This window comes from Chionomys nivalis, chromosome 3 (genome assembly GCF_950005125.1).
Source record: "Chionomys nivalis chromosome 3, mChiNiv1.1, whole genome shotgun sequence".
Taxonomy (NCBI): Eukaryota; Metazoa; Chordata; class Mammalia; order Rodentia; family Cricetidae; genus Chionomys; species Chionomys nivalis.
Genome location: NC_080088.1, coordinates 84,421,757 through 84,437,924, shown reverse-complemented (window position 1 = coordinate 84,437,924; position 16,168 = coordinate 84,421,757). Strand labels below are relative to the sequence as shown.

Sequence of the window (16,168 nt, the reverse complement as noted above, 5' to 3'; positions counted from 1 at the left end):
TAAGACCCTGTTTAAAAAAAATAGGGGTGCTGGAGAAATGGCTCAGTAGTTAAGAACACACACTGTTCTTGCAGGGCATCAGAATTCAGGTCCCAGCACCCCTATCAGGCAGCTCACAACCACCTGTAACTCCAGCTCCAAGGGACCTGATGCCCACACACATATACACATAGGTAAAAATAAAATTAAAACCGAAAAAAAAGAAAAATCACATAATACCTGCCATTTCATGGTACCCCATTCATACTGCAATCCCTTCCTTTCTTTTTCTATGACGAGGTGAAAGAAAACCATTTTAATTAGGGAGACTGTCTACTGGGGGACATTTTCACAGTGAATGGGGAGACCCTTGGGATGGCACAGGACCCCGACGTGGCTCTTTACGGACCGACTTCTCATCCTCTGCCATAGCCTGCACCAGGCAGACAGCTTTGAACTCGATGACAGGCCAACACAGCCAAGGTTTAGTCTAATGCTTCTAAGCCAAATCCTTCCTCTTGGCAGGTTCAGCACCCCTGGGGAGGTGGTGGTGGGTGGGACCCATGTCTAAGCACCTCCTTTCCCTTGCCACCCTTCCTGAGACCTTAAAAAACGAGCAAACGTAAACCACAAGAAGACTTAACCACGCAACATACACCAGATATTATTCTTAGTGGCACCCTGGTTTAAGGCTCTCTAAGCAGGGAACCTTGGAACCTGGCACCCCATGCCAACTCTGACAGTGCCAAGTCTACCCCTCTAATCCCGCTCCAAGCTCGGTTCATCTTCTCCGTGCCTGCTCTTAATTAGACAGCCCCTGGCATCCACCTCTTCAGTGAAGAATTTCCTGAGGAAGAGGGAACAAGCCTTGGCCCATCTCACATCCACCCAGTCCTTCTGGAAACATCTCTACACATGTTAACTGGTACCTACTCATTTATCAGCAAAGCAAGGACACAAGTATGTGCAACCCGGGGAATGGGGTTCCTGGAGAAGCCTCGGGAGGCTGAAGTTTAGCCCTGTAAGCACTCGTCCTAAGAACAGTTTGTCTTTACTGAGCCTCATGCTGACCCTAGGCTTTAACCCCCCAAGTGAGACCTGTGACTTCAAATGCAGAAACCGAGGCACAGCTGCGGCCGCTCATGCCACTCAGAGCTCCGGCAATGGGGAGGGCGGCTTGCCTCTCAGCTCCATCAGCCCCTTTTGGCGACAAAGTTCTTGCGTCTTCTTCCATTTATTTCTGCCCCCTCCTGCCCGCCAGGCCCTCGGCTATCAGTGAGCCCCACCCCTGCAGAACTTTCTGTCCTATCTGCAAGTCGGCTGAGATAACCAGCTCAGCTAGAAGTGAACACGCAGACCAGGCAGGGGCCTCCAGGCAAGGAATGTGGGGAGAAGCAACCCTACAGTCCAGCTGAAAGGTCACTTTAGAAGCCTCTGCTCTGTGCCAGGCAGCTTTTCGATCTGAATCTCCTGCAGTCGTCCAGGGGCTTGTTCCTCCAAGGGTTCCTAAAAACTGCTTCCACGCACAATCTCACAGACCCACTCAGGACCTCCGGGATGGCATATGGTTTTCACCAGGTTCCCAGAGAAGGTCTTTGGCAGGCACCCGGATGCCTGCACACCTAAAAACACTCAAAGCTGGGCTTCCCAGACAGGAAAGGCATGGAGAGGCACGTTATGCAAAATTCTTAAGGCTGTGTTTGCAGCCTTTTCCTTCCGTCTATCTTTATTACCTGCCCCTGTTGGCACAGCCGTCCAGTTGCTCCATGTGCTCCTGTTTGTACTCTTTCTAGATAGATGAAAGAGCAGCAGGAACCTTGAAAGGGTGAACCGTGAGGCCTTGACAGTGGAAATACTTCTGAAGTCGCCTACACTTCAAGTCATAGTCTCGTATTCACTAGTGCATAGCTTGTATCTGTAGGCACAGGCCCTTCCTGGGGGTCTAGATCTAGCAGGAATGATATCGCCCACCAGCCACTTCGTACAGGCAAAAGACAGCATGGCATGCATACCCACAGCTAAGTCAAACAGACTGTGAAGTTCTGCGAGAAGGGCCAAGCTAAAATGCCTGGCTCCATACTCTCACAGTGCCGCTAGCTAAATAGAGAATCTGTCGGCCGCTGCTTCAGTTCCCAGGGTTTCTCAGAATAAATGTCAGCTCCTCAGCACATCTGGATGTGGCTGGCAAAAGGAAGCAGCCTTCTCTGGAAACCCCGAGGCTCTCACTAACTCCAAGGCTGTGCAGAGTGACGCTGCAAGACTCCCCTGTGGACATTCACTACAGTACAGCAAAGGTCGGGAGAGTCCGACAAGACACTTGAAATGTGTAGAGAAGTATTGCTTTCCCTAACACTGCTTCCCTGCTTAAACCACCCAAGAAAGGCCTTCACTGGCTAGAACAAATTCAAAGAGGCGTTAACAATTAGGCAGGAAACCACGGACAAATGAGGCACCGATTTTCTAAAAATCTGATTGCATCAAGCTCTCAGACCAGTGAGGCACCCCTTTCTCTGAGAATTCGTGAGGGCTCCTGCCTAGCACCACCCAAGATGGCCCTTTAGGGAGAAAGCTAACCCAAAAAGAAGTATCTTCCAGTAAAAGCTTATTAACAAAACCAAACATGATGCTAAAACTTCCAGGTCACAGATGGCGAGATGGCTCAGGGGATAGAGGTGCTTGCTGCAAAGCTTGCTGACCTGAGTTCGAAGCCCGGGACACACTCAGCAGCCCCCAACTCCAAAAAGCTGTCTTCTGACCTCCACAGGGGCACCGCGTCTGCACTCCCTCCCCACACATTAAATAAATGTAAAAAATGTGTGTATATATTTTGAGGTAATTAGATGTATGGAAGAATTGTTTTAATTTGTGCATTATCACTCCTCATAGAACAGTGCACGTGCACACACACACACCACACATATGCATGAATGCATGCACATACAAAAAAAAAAAATCCAGGGACTTCCTTTCCAGAGGCTCACAGTGCTGGCAATACTTACAACTTCTCCACGCTTCTCTTAGGACCCTGCAAATGAACTATCCTGCATCCCTACAGAATAGCCATTTTGAGAAGCAGTTTCTTTGTTTTAAGCTTCCAATGGACAAGGACGGATATTTGAACATTGTTTTAATAAACTGGATGTCAGCTCTGTTAGTCGGTGGTCTTGTTGGAGACAAGTGATTCCATTGGTTAGGATTATTTTAAAATTGGGGTGAGCAGACAAGGTATTCATTTGCTAAGCCACAAGCAAAACTTTAAACCCTTAAGTAAAAGCCCCAGCCTTTGCAAGAACTACTTAATAGCGTGGTTGCTGCGCAGCTGAAGTTAGCGCTTTCAGGATTTTGGTTGATTTTCAAGCCATCAGACTCGACAGCCTCAAATTTATCTCTCTGTGAGCAACTCTTTCCAGTTCCTCCCACAGTGCTTAACTCTGAAAGCCAAGGTTATTAACCTTTCGGATGGGCTCTTCCCCAAATCTCACTGGATGAAATGAACCAAGGAATCAAAGCACTGAAAGTAACAGCTACACAACCCGTTTCTAGGGTGTGCACACACACAGCGTGTACCATAGGTAGAGATGAAGAAGAGTCCAGCAAACTTTGATATCAGTCTGTTCCTCAGTCATTGTGTCCCTGTGTGTACTTGGTCACAAGTAAATTTACTTCTTACTGTGGTTTGGAGTCAAAGAAGTTTGAAGACTCGGCCCAGGAGCCAGCAGTGTGGGGGACTGTCATACCAGAGAAAGCGTCCCTGAGATCAGCCTTCTAGGATCTCACACCCATCACACACCTGCATCATCAGGCAAAGGGACAGAGCCAGCGAGAGGATAGAGAGAATGGTGCTGGACACCGTCCCTGACTGAGGAACATCTCAGAGTCAACATACGCTACAGGTAGGCAAAGCCCTACCTCAGAAAATGATGCGTTTAGAAAGCCGGCATGGCGCAGGGCCAGAATATCTCGTTAGAGACGGTGCTCAGAGGCGAGAAATCAAGGACCAATCAGGCAGGGGTTCTCAACCACAGTGGGCAGTGACTAGTGACAATCAGGCCATGATTTGACCCTCTCTGACCAGACTGAACCAATCTAACAAGGACTCAACATCCTGTAACATTGACTGTAATGCTAAATCCACCCATACCCTGTATGGTTGGCACCCAAGAACCAACCACAGCGCACATGGGTAGCAAAGAACCATTCTCAGGAGCTAGGGAAGGATCACAACAGAAATTAAAAACAATCTATGAGCCCTTCCACCTGCTAAAGCATTACTATTCGCTTCAAAGACACGCTTCCTTTAGATATATTTTGTTAATTACATAAATATTCAGTAAGCATTTGTTGAACAATATTTTAGGATCTATAAGCAGTGAACAAAACTGTTTATTTCCACTGCTGGATATAACCTAGGGTATCTCAAATGCTCGTGAACACATGTCTAACCACTGAGATACATTCCCAGTCCCTAGAATCTAATTTTAGCCACCCTTTCTTTTTTTTTCTGTGCAATAGATCCAGTTTTTTTTTTCACCTTTAGTGACTATTTCCCCTAAGATTAAATATTCTTGGAAAGTACCACTTTGGGTGACTAAGTAATACTCTAACTTGAAGATATCATAATTTATCAGTAGACATTTTCAGGCATGTGCTAGAGACACGCTACAATATATCAGACCTGGACTAGGACCCTAAGGTAGAGGAAACGGAGCCTTACCAGACTTAGAGACCCACAGCGCTCCCTTCCATGGTGACAGTAATACACGCAGGATGGCGGCCAGGTTTAATTTGTGAATCTACCTTTATAAGTCTGGCTCCCTCTTTGATCGAAGCGAACATTGTCTGCACAGAACAATACGTTTTCATTGTAATTTCCCTTCTTTTCAGGAAAGGAAATGTTTGCGCTTCAAAGGGTCCCTTTGAAGAGTGGCCCTTTGGTGCTGCTCCGGCTAGGCTGGAGTGACTGAGCTCAGCAGGGGACCCCGACTCTGGGCGGCTGCCCACTAGAGTTACTGTCAAGGCCAGCTCCTTCAAGGAGAGGGTCTGGGGCTGGAGAAGAACAAATAAACACATGGAAAATTACTAGGAGCTTTTGATCATGACCTTCAGAGGTCTCTTCATGCAGCTGTGGGCTTACATCTGGGGGAAACTGAGGTACAAACAAATTTCAGACAATGGGAAAAAAAAAAACCTTCCAGAATCCTCATTCCAGGCCAAGACGCAGGGGAGCTCACTCCGTGACCGATGCATGATAGAACGTGGGCAGCATGAAGCAGCAGTGAAAAGATAGGAGCTTCGAGATGCCTGACGGAAACTGTCTGCAGTTCAGGCTTAAGTTTGAGAAGCAGTCACTAGCGGGGGCAAAACTTCAGTTCAGAAAGTGTCTTTTATTTCCCAAGGGTGAGGCATCTAAAAGACCCAGGGGGTCACCCGAAGGCAAGTATAACCGCTGTATGATTCGGCCAAGAGAAAACCAGCAAAAGGCCAAGGCCATGGCCCTCAGCCAAGTGCCATGCAGCGCCCTTAATCTCTACCAGGTCTAGAAGGCAAGGGTTTGGGCGCAGGAGAGAGGAGAGAGCTTGCAACATTGTAGGTCTCAAATGTGCTCCAGATATTTATTAGCGTTCTCCATCCTCCCCCACCCGGAGGATACACACATACGACACATGCACCATCAAAGGTGACTAAAGCAGCCCACACAGGTGGGCAGCCACCCAAGGGGTAGGTGAAGGCACAAAAGACAGCCTGCACACTTGGCCACACGCGTGGCTTCTGCCTGGAGTGTGGGAGTGCTGGGAAACAGGTCTGGGTGGTCAGGTAAACTGGAGCTGAAAACCCCCGCAAGCGTCTTTCTTCAAGCCAGTCTCCTGGTAAGAGTGCCACGCCCTTGCGCGGGAACTGCTACCTGGTCTATCCTCTGCTTTACTACAACACTCAAGTGTTTGAGGCTCTTACTTAGAGAAACATGTTTTAAAGGGGGGGACTTAGAGGTACAAAAAGCCCATCCTGAGCACCCCAAAAGGTTTGTTAACAGCTCTCTGTGTGGGCATTGAGAGCCGAGTGTGGACTCTGGATCAGATGATAACAGGTATGCAGGAATGCCTTTTCAACTTGAGTATTTTCCCATCAGGCTGGGACGCGACTCCGTGGCAGAGCACTGGCCTAGCATGCATGAGGCCCAGCACACACAAGTAAACCCAAAACAAAGATAGCATACCAAGGCTGCCGAAGAGACCAGCCTTGTTTCTGGGAAATACATTTTGAAATACAAGGGATTTGTAAACTGAGGTGGGGGGAGCGTATGGTGGAAAGAAGGAGGCAGGGAAACTCAAACAGCTGGTGGACCACAATTAAGGAAGCCTAAGAGTCCCCTGAACTCCTACAACATAGAATTTGAAGTGTTACTCTAAAAAAAAAAAAAAAGCTGGCAGAGAAAAATGGGGTAGGTATTCTTCTTACTGTCCTGATAAATACCGCTTTTCCCAGAGGCCCCAAGGGCACCCAGGGATCCATCCAAGGCTCCCGTTTCTCTGGATTCCACTCATTCCAGGGAGAATGGGGGTGATTCTGCCACCTAGACATGCTGTTCTGCCACCAGACATGCTGTGACCCCTAGAGTTGCTCTGAGGGGCTACAACAGAGGTTTGCTGCAGGCCCTGACCCACCAGCTCCTGCTTCAGGCTTTCTGGGGGCCTCGAAGGAAGGGGACACTTCCTACGTCACGTGAAAGAAAGCAGCAAAGGAAGGCCAGGAGAGTGAGCAGGGTCAGGATTACAGCTGCCATTGGTCTCGTGAAGATTAGAGGCTTGCCTCTGTTCCCACAGGAGCCCCTGCAGAGGGGCGCTGTGCAATGTGGAGCAGAGGCCATGTGCACTCCTGGGCCTGGGGCAGGTGTCCAGTCAGACACTGATGACCTGAATGAATGGAAGAACGGAGTCAAGCCTCCGCCACTGACGCCAGCTTCGGGTCCCTGCACCCTGCACAGCTGCCTCCGGAACCTAGTTCCAGCTGTGCCAGGAAGACCTGCAGTCCCAGGCCAGAGAGAAATAGGAGGACACGAGGGCAGGCAGTGTGCTCCTCGGTGGTGGCGTGGCCCTCTGAGTACTAACTACTTCATGTACTTAAAATCAGAGTGGACGGCCAGGACAGTGTGCAGGACAGTCTCCGTATGCACCCAGAATGCCTGAAACACCCCAAGGCCAGAGCCTCACAAGGCTAACACCCAGACACCTTCTGCATTTGGGGGTTACTCTGAAGCCAGATCACCTGGACTCAAATCTCCCTCCTGCCACTTATAGCCTCCTAGAGCGCCCAAGGGCAACCCGTCCCCGCTTCTCTCAACCTGAGTCTCACAGACAGGAAGATATTCTAAACAGACATTTGTGCCTGTCAGACAATGGGCCCTAAAGAAGAAGGAATTTCTCCAGGAATCTCAAGCTGGGAGAAGGAAAAGGACCAGCCAGAGGGGACCTTGTCTCTGGAAGGAGATTCCACAGGGTTCTAATAGCTTGTCAGGCCACTGACAGCATGTGACTGAAGCCCAGACAAGGACGGTCAGCAGTGGGTGGGACCACGCCTTGCCCAGGACTGCTTAGGTGTGTATATCCTTGACCATCTATAGAAACTCTGAGTTCACTTCAGGATCCTGAGGATGAACTTGGGGGCCTCTCTGGATATCTTTGTCCCTCTTCCCAGGATGGCCATGTTGAATTGCTGAATAAATGTTTCTACTTTCTAGTTTTATTTGGGCTCTTTTTTTAAACTGATTTTTATTGAGCTCTACATTTTTCTCTGCTCCCCTCCCTTCCTCTTCCCCACCCCTTCTATCCTCTCCCAAGGTCCCCATGCTCCCAATTTACTCAGGAGATCTTGTCTTTTTCTATTTCCCATGTAGATTAGATCTGTGTATGCCTCTGTTAGGGTCCTCATTGCTGTCTAGGTTCTCTGGGATTGTGATTTGTGGGCTGGTTTTCTTTGCTTTATGTTTAAAAACCAATTAATGAGTGGGTACATATGATAATTGTCTTTCTGGGTCTGAGTTACCTCATTCAAAATGATGTTTTCTAGCTCCATCCATTTGCCTGAAAAATTCAAGATAACTTTTTTTTTTTTTCTGTGTAGTATTCCATTGTGCAAATGTACCACATTTTTCTTATCCATTCTTCGGTCAAGGGGCATTTAGGTTGTTTCCAGGTTCTGGCTATGACAAACAAAGCTTCTATGAACATAGTTGAGCACATGTCCTTGTGGCACGATTGAGCATCCTTTGGATATATACCCAAAGGTGGTATTACCGGGTCTTGAGGAAGGCTGTTTCCTAATTTTCTGAGAAATTGCCACACTGTATTTGGGCTCTTTTAATTGGCTTACTGAGGCGGCAGGATCTGGTTTGGGGTTGTGAACCCCGTCCCCTCCCCTCGCAACAAGTTGGATAACAAGAACATCAGGAGAATTCGAGAAAACACACATCAGACTTACCAAGCCATCCTAAGCTATTTGATCCTTAGTTGTGCTCAGCTATGAAGCCACTCTTTCCCCTCCTACTGAGAGATGCTAAGAGCTAGGCTGACGGTGCCTGGCCAACATAGAAAACACAGAGGTGGACACTTGCAGGCAACTTCGGCTGATCAGCTGAAGCTACTCAGAGGAGGATGACAGTCAATATGGCAAGGAATGAAAACATTCTCCTGCCTTCTGGTCTCACTGCTCGCCCGCCCCTGAACACTCACCTCGGCTTACCCCATTTGGGTACCTCAAGGGAAGAATAATGTCACAGCAAATAGAGGTAGCCCTCAGTTCTTGGCACTTCTCCCAACGAAGACCTCCAAGGAAATTTGGGTAAATGTTGTCATTAGAGCCAATGGTGATTATGACCAATAGCAGCCACTGTGTCCGTCTAAGCCCCACCCTACACCCTCCCAACAGGAAATGCTAAGGAGCATCCCCAGAGATCCTGGGACAAACCTAGCCCAAGAATGGATCCTGAGGCCTAAGAGAACCTGTAGCCTATACCCATGGTTGTACCTGGGTCCAGAGTCAGCCTCAAGGAAAATCCTGGCAGTTGAAGCCAAAAGCACAAATCCAGGACCGCATGGCATGGAGAACTTGCTAGCTGGTGTCTCTGAGGCCCAGATGCCTCCCAACATTCTTAATTTAGGTACAATCTCAAGAAAAGTGAACAGAATCAAGCAGCTAGGCTTGATGCAAGCCAGACTCTGGATTAAGAGGACTTGGACCATCTCACTTAAATCACCACTCTCCCGGAAGAGGAGTCCAAAAAAAGGCAGCTAAGAAGTCAGTGCTTCGTAGTCCCAGCTGCTCAGGAGACTAAAGCAGAGGACTGCATGAGCCCAGGAGTTCAGGGACCAGCCAGGGTGTAGTGGCTTGAATGAGAATATTTCCAAAAGGCCCACGTATTTGAACACATGGTTCCCAGTTGGTGGCACTATTTGGGGAGGTCCAGGAAGTATGGCCTTGCTAGGGGAAGTATATCACTGGGAGCTGGCTTTGAAGTTTCAAAGTCTCACGCCTTTCCTAGTTCACCCCACTTATGCTCACAGCGAATTCCAGGAGCCCTCAGCATCCCACTGCAGCCACCACGCCACTTGCTGCCTTGCTTTCCAGCCACTATGGACTCATCCCTCCAGAACCTGTGAACCCATAGAGACCTTTCCTCCTATCAGCTGCCTTGTTCACTGTGCTTTGTCGTAGCAGCAGAAAAGTAGCTAATACACTAGGCAACTTACTGAAATCCTGTCTTAAAAAACAAGTTAATCTATAGCCAGTTACTTTTTCAAAATATTTATTTATTATATATGTAATGGTCTGCCTGCATGTATGTCTTCAGGCCAGAAGAGGGCACCAGATCTCACTATAGATGGTTGTGAGCCACCGTGTGGTTGTTGAGCATAGAACTCAGGAACTCTGGAAAAGCAGCTAGTGCTCTTATCCGCTGAGTCATCTCTAGCCTCAGCCAATTATTATGAATGAACTATGGAAAAGCATTTGTACACTTGGCTACAAGGAAGGACCTTAGTAGAGGCATCAGTCTGATCTAAGCCCACTCTGGGATTCAGCCCTTTCTTAGGGAAAGGGTGGAGCATCTACTTTGACCCCACAGTTTAGAAACCGGGTCTTTATCTAAGATCAGCTATAGCACAAAGAGGCTTTGTGGGACTGGAGACAGGATTCAGCAGTTAAGAGCACAACACTGGCCAGGCAGCGGTGGTGCACACCTTTAATCCCAGCACTCGGGAGGCAGAGGCAGGCGGATCTCTGTGAGTTCGAGGCCAGCCTGGTGTACAAGAGCTAGTGCCAGGACGGGCTCTAAAGCTACAGAGAAACCCTGTCTCGAAAAATGAAAAAACAAACAAACAAAAAAGAGCACTCACTGGCTGCTCTTCCAGAGGTCCTGAGTTCAATTTCTATCAATCACGTGGTGGCTCACAACCATCTATAATGGGATCTGATGCCCTCTTCTGGCATGCAGGGGTATATGCAGACAGAGCACTCATACAAACAGATGGAGAGAGAGAGAGAGAGAGAGAGAGAGAGAGAGAGAGAGAGAGAGGGAATTCTGCATTCAGAGGTTTCCCACAGGGCAATCTCAACACCACACTAACACCTGGAGGAGCGAGTCAAAGGAGCTGATGCACAGCAGACAAAACTACAAGCGACCCCAGCTTTGGGGTGGATTGTCCCCAGAGGCTCCATCAGTACAAATCTTGGTGGAGATGGTTCAGTGGTTGAGAACACTTGCTGCTCTGATGGAGGATCTGAGTTTGGTTCCCAGCACCCACATGGGGGCTCACAGGCACCTACAACTCCAGTTCCAAGGGATCAGACATTCTCTTCTGGCCTCTGAGGACAATGAACATACATGGTGCGCATACAGAGAAGCAGGTACACACATATACATATAAATTTTAAAAGTAAACATGCATACCTTGAACCCTAGCACCCAGGAGGCAGAGGCAGATGGATCTCTGTGAATCCCAGGGAAGCCTGGCCTAGATAGTGAGTTCCTGGCTAGCTGGGAGCAAAACAGTAAGGCCTCATCTCTAAATAACCAAGGAATTTTAAAAAGGTTATTTGCAGTGACAGGCATGGTAGTGTATATCTATAATCCCAATATTCTGGAGGCTGAGACAGCAGGACTTCATGTTTGAGGCCACCTTGGTCTCTATACAGCAAGAGTTTGAATGAATAAATCAGCCAAAATAAAATAGCCAATTTATTCTGTGACTTTTCCAAAGTCCTAATTTCCAGGGCCAGGGAGATGGTTCAGCATTTACAAGAGCTTGTTGCTCTTCTAGAGGACCCAGGTTCATAGGCAGCACCCACCTCAGACATCTGACAATAGTCTGTAACTCCAGCTCCAAGGAATCCAACACTCCTCTGACTTCTATGGGCACCCACAAACACGTGACAGAAATTCACACGGACACACACTGTGTAACTGTCCATCTTCCACCCAGCACGCTACCTATCCCATCATCTTGCTCTCTCCTCACCCAGAAGCACTAGTCAATCTCCTGTTAAAATAAATCCAGGCAGTAGGCCAGGGGTGCAACTCGGTGACAGAGTAGCTAGCATATGTTTAGGATGTTAGAGGCCAGGTAGTGATCCCAAGCACATCTACCACCCTCCCATATCTCCCCAGCCTGAAAGGACCAATTATGGAAAAACAAACGAAAACCAAAACAAAACAAAAAGTACTAGGGCACTGGTTCACAACCTGTAGGTTGCGACCCCTCGGGTCAAAGAACCCTGTCACGTGTCAAATATCCTGTATATCAGACATTACATTTAGGATTTATGAATTGTTATGACAGCAAAATTACAGTTATGAAATAGCAACAAAAATAATTTCCTGGTTGAGGGTCAGCACATGAGGGTTGCAGCATTGGGAAGGTGGAGAGCCACTGAGCTAAGATCCTACAGGTCCTGCCTCGAATGATGACTAAGAACTCGGTGAAAGGATGAGACACAGGTGATGCCTGTGAGGGCCGCGGCACAGAAGTCTAGCTATCCCCAGGGCTACTGGAAGTCCCTAACAAGGACTTCCTCTTACACCTCTCCCGAGTACTAATAAACACCTCTAACTCCATGGCCAGCAAGGAGGAAGGCTTCCGTTCACCTTACAGGTACCTGTTTTTATTGGGCTTAGTAAAAAGAAAAGAGACTTAAACACCAATAAATGCACTTACTGACATTAAAAATGCCATCTGGGGCCTACAAAATAACCCGGCTTGCAATGTGGCTGCTATGCAAGCCTGCAACCCGCGTCTGATCCCCAAAATCCACATAAAGGTACAAGAGAATGGGCCTCTACATGTGCACAGTGGCACGCACGCACCCCTACACATATCACAGACACACACGAGACTAATACACGAAAATGATTGAAAACTTTTCAGTAATGTCTGAGCTGGAGGGTGTATCTCAGTTAGTAAAGTGTTTGCCTAGGATGCAGGAGACCCTGGGTTGGATCCCGGGTGCAGGGCTGTAACAACAGTATTTGGGAGGCAGAGGGAGGCAAGAGGAACAGAAGCTCAAGGTCATCTTTTGCTAAGTAGCAAGTTTGAGGCCAGTCTGACCAACATGAAGGGTATGGGGGGTCGGGTACAGGACAAGGTGGGGGAGGGACAGATCTACCAAATATGACGACCTTGTGTCTTAGAAGAGAAATCCCTAACGGAACCATGTGGTCTTCACACCTTAAATACATACATACATACATACATACATACATACATACATACATACATACAGCCCAGTAATTATGGGCCAAGCCCTGTGGCTGTGAGACTCAGCCCCAGTCTCTGAGGCATCTCTGTTCTCGTCTCAACTCTTTGTTTATTCGAGCACTCTTCTATACACTCTAAATTTCACCCTTAGATAAAACATGATCTCAAAACGCTAAACTTTTCAAAGCTGTTTCCATCCAAGGGTTGGCTTTCCCCCTAAATTTCTATTTGGATCACATGACTTAAACCCTTTTGTTTTAGTGACAGAAGGGCGTGCTCATATAAAAATAATGATTTCCATTGAGACCAACTAAAAATACCAGGTGGTTTCCTATTATCTCAACCACACGTGAAGGGCAAGAAATGATAAGAAAATCCCAAGTAAATTACAAACTGACCCCATCAGTTTGTATCTGGCGAGGATATTCAGCCAAAGATAATATTCGGGGTTCTAGGGAAACTTTATTCGCCTTTAGGAAAAATACACCTATGTTTGAAATCCCAGCCTTGTCCTCCAGCACGTGAGAGTATAACCGTGGGTGCTGGGAAATGTAGTTTTTTGGTTTGTTTTGTTTTCCTGACGGCACATGTCTGGCTATCCCAGCACAAGTCTGGCTATCTCAACACGCCAGGACGTGGACTGGGGCGAGCGACACTGGCACCAGGTTGCTCTGCGGACACGCGTGGCGGGTGACCTGTCCGTACCCAGGAAGTCTTCCCCTACGCAGAAAGGAACACGCTGAGCACAGGTTGTCTATGGAGCCGGAAGAACTTCCTCCCACTCCACACCATCTGGAAGAACAGTCTGTGCAGGCCGAATCAGGTCACAAGGAAAATCCACCCGAGAAGGAGTCCCTCCAAAGCGACCTCTGAGGACTACGGAAGCGACCTGGAGAGCGGGAATCTCAGGTCTCCGGTTATAGGGGACCTGTCTGGGGGACCTGATGGAGTCCACCCTGCGCGCGGTTCGGCTGACGACACTGCCCAGGACCGCGTGGCGGGGCGGGGTGCCGCGTACCGCGCCATGTAAGGGAAGATCTCCCAGGCAGCGGCGGCTCCGGATGTCACCCAGGGCGGCCAGCGTGGACGAGTCCCCGCGCCCACGTGGAGCCTTCGCACGACCACGCGTGGCCGGACTACCTGGGTCGCTCTGCCCACTCCCTCCCGCTGTTGCATCATACACCACGCCGCGCCTGTAAAGGACCAAGATGGACTCGGAGGAGGCGACCGGAATACCGGTGCCCGCCCCACGCAGCATCCCCGGAGATGGGGAGGTTAAGAAGAACCCTCGCCCTGTCTGAGCGGCCACGCGAGGCCCTGAGTTCCCACGCACAGAGAGAGGTGACACAGGCTTTTAGAGCTCCCTGGACATTCACCGGGATCGCGTACTCACCGAGGAGGCGACGGGATGCTGAGCTGGGTAGGAATCGAGGGTAAAGAAACGCTCACACCTGCTGGCGGAGGGGATGGCGCGCGCGGGAGGGATCCGAGCCGGTTTCATCAGCCGCGCGCCGCCCTCCGCGGGCCCCGCGGCCACGGCCAGTGATGCGCGTCACCTTCCCGAGCACCAATGAGTGTGCTGCGCGGCCGCGCCCCTGTGGGCGGGGACACCCGAGACCGGGCTTTCCCCGACGCTCGCCCTTGGTCCCCAGCAGCTACAACGGTGGTTTGGTCAGAGCTGGTGGGTGACACAGGCTGAGCCGTGCCAGCCCCCGCCTGGGGAGCCACTGACAGCTAACCTTACCAGGGTTCCTGCTTCAAACGATGTGAGACATGAGACATAATTTAAAGAAATTTTAGGACTTGGTTGTAAATCTTAATTTGTCGTTGGACTTCTTTAAGGCAGTGTCCTAGCTAACGCCTTAGCCTCGCCCCTGTCAGGGAGGGCCCCAAAGCCCGCTAGCCTTCCTTTGATACAGTACTTCCTCCCTAGGCTAATGCGCCAATGGAGCCAGCTCACTCCAGAGGGACTCACCCCAAGTTTATTACCCCAATCCAGTCTTCATCTCTGGGATTCTTTCTGATCTCTGCTCCAAAAGCAAGAACTACAATCTATGGGGCTGAAGAGACGGCTCAGTGGTTAGGAGCACTGACTACTCTTCCAGTTCGGTTCCCAGTACCCACATGGTGGCTCACAACTGTTTGTAACTCACGCATGCGGAACACTGATATGGGCAGACAAAACTCCAATACACAAAAAAATGAAGTTTTTTTTTTTATAAAAAGGGGGGGCTACATCTATAAAGGCCCAATAATCACGGGACATGGGAGAAGTAAAGAGATATTAACACCTTCGTGGCCCCACAGTCTTTGTAGAAAAAAAAAAGATGGATATGTGTTCTCAAGTGTCCTTTATCAGTAATGAGGGTCATCGTCAGTCACAGATGTGATATTCCTGTGGAATTAACTAACGATTTATTAATGTATACTGCCCAGCAGAAAGCTTTAATGAACACGTCGAAGGAGGTCGATAGCGTAAAAGCATTTTGAACAGTGTTTGGGATTATAATAAGGTACCAAGCATGCGTTGTTTTTTTAAAAAAATATCTATTTATTTGTTATGCACACAATATTCTGTCTGTGTGTATATCTGCAGGCCAGAAGAGGCCACCAGACCTCATTACAGATGGTTGTGAGCCACCATGTTGTGGTTGCTGGGAATTGAACTCAGGACCCTTGGAAGAGCAGGCAATGCTCTTAACCTCTGAGCCATCTCTCCAGCCCTATTTGGCTGTTTTAAAACAACACATGTGGGCACATGTAATGGAGTCTGGTGCCCTCTTCTAGCCTGCAGGCGTACACAGACAGAATATTGTATACATAATAAATAAATAAAGATTTAAAAATTAAAAATAGATAAATAAAAATAAAACAGCCAAATAAAGTGTCAATCATGCAAGTGATGAAATACCTGCCAATCTTGTTAGGAGGTCTCCTGACTCTTTGGAAAGAAACCTTTACCATCTGACCTCTCTGTGAAGGGTCTCTGTGAAGGGTGTCCCACCTTCAGAGGGAAAGCCTCTCACCTACCAGAGCCCACCAGCTTTGTCTTCAACATCGGATGACTCTGAATTTGACCACTTCATCTACTGTGTGTCCTCCACGAATTATCTCATTACTCCTTATAAAAATTTGTGTCCTCTTAAAAATTATTGTCAGTCCTTGTTTAGGACTAAGTTAGTGCACTAGACTTCCACAGAGCAAGCTGAAAATCAAAACGGAGTCACTCGCGATAAAAATCCCACATCACCAAACTGAACTAAACTGACTTTTCAAGGAATTAGGGATAGCCAGTTTAGCCTGTCAGAATAGAGAGTTCCCTCTGCTTAAACCCGTTAGCAAAAAGAGCAACCTGAAGCACCGATAACTAGTTACTTTCCTGGTGCTCCTTCTCCCGCCTCTAGTATGCAGGCAAATTGAATTCTGCAGGCTTTAATTCCTTT

General features: G+C 48.5%; 1 protein-coding gene across 2 annotated transcripts in view; it reads right to left on the bottom strand.

Annotated features, from left to right (window-relative positions):
* Positions 1–14,996, bottom strand: part of Slc7a1 (solute carrier family 7 member 1) — a 71,000-nt gene extending 56,004 nt beyond the window's left edge. The window contains exon 1 of one of the 2 annotated variants that reach the window (XM_057764341.1): positions 14,119–14,996. The gene's annotated coding sequence lies outside the window, so the exon portion shown is untranslated. Of the gene's footprint in view, positions 1–4,693; positions 4,745–14,118 lie in introns of those variants that run through there. The other variant, XM_057764342.1, reaches the window with a different exon arrangement.
* Positions 14,997–16,168: the final 1,172 nt, after the last annotated feature.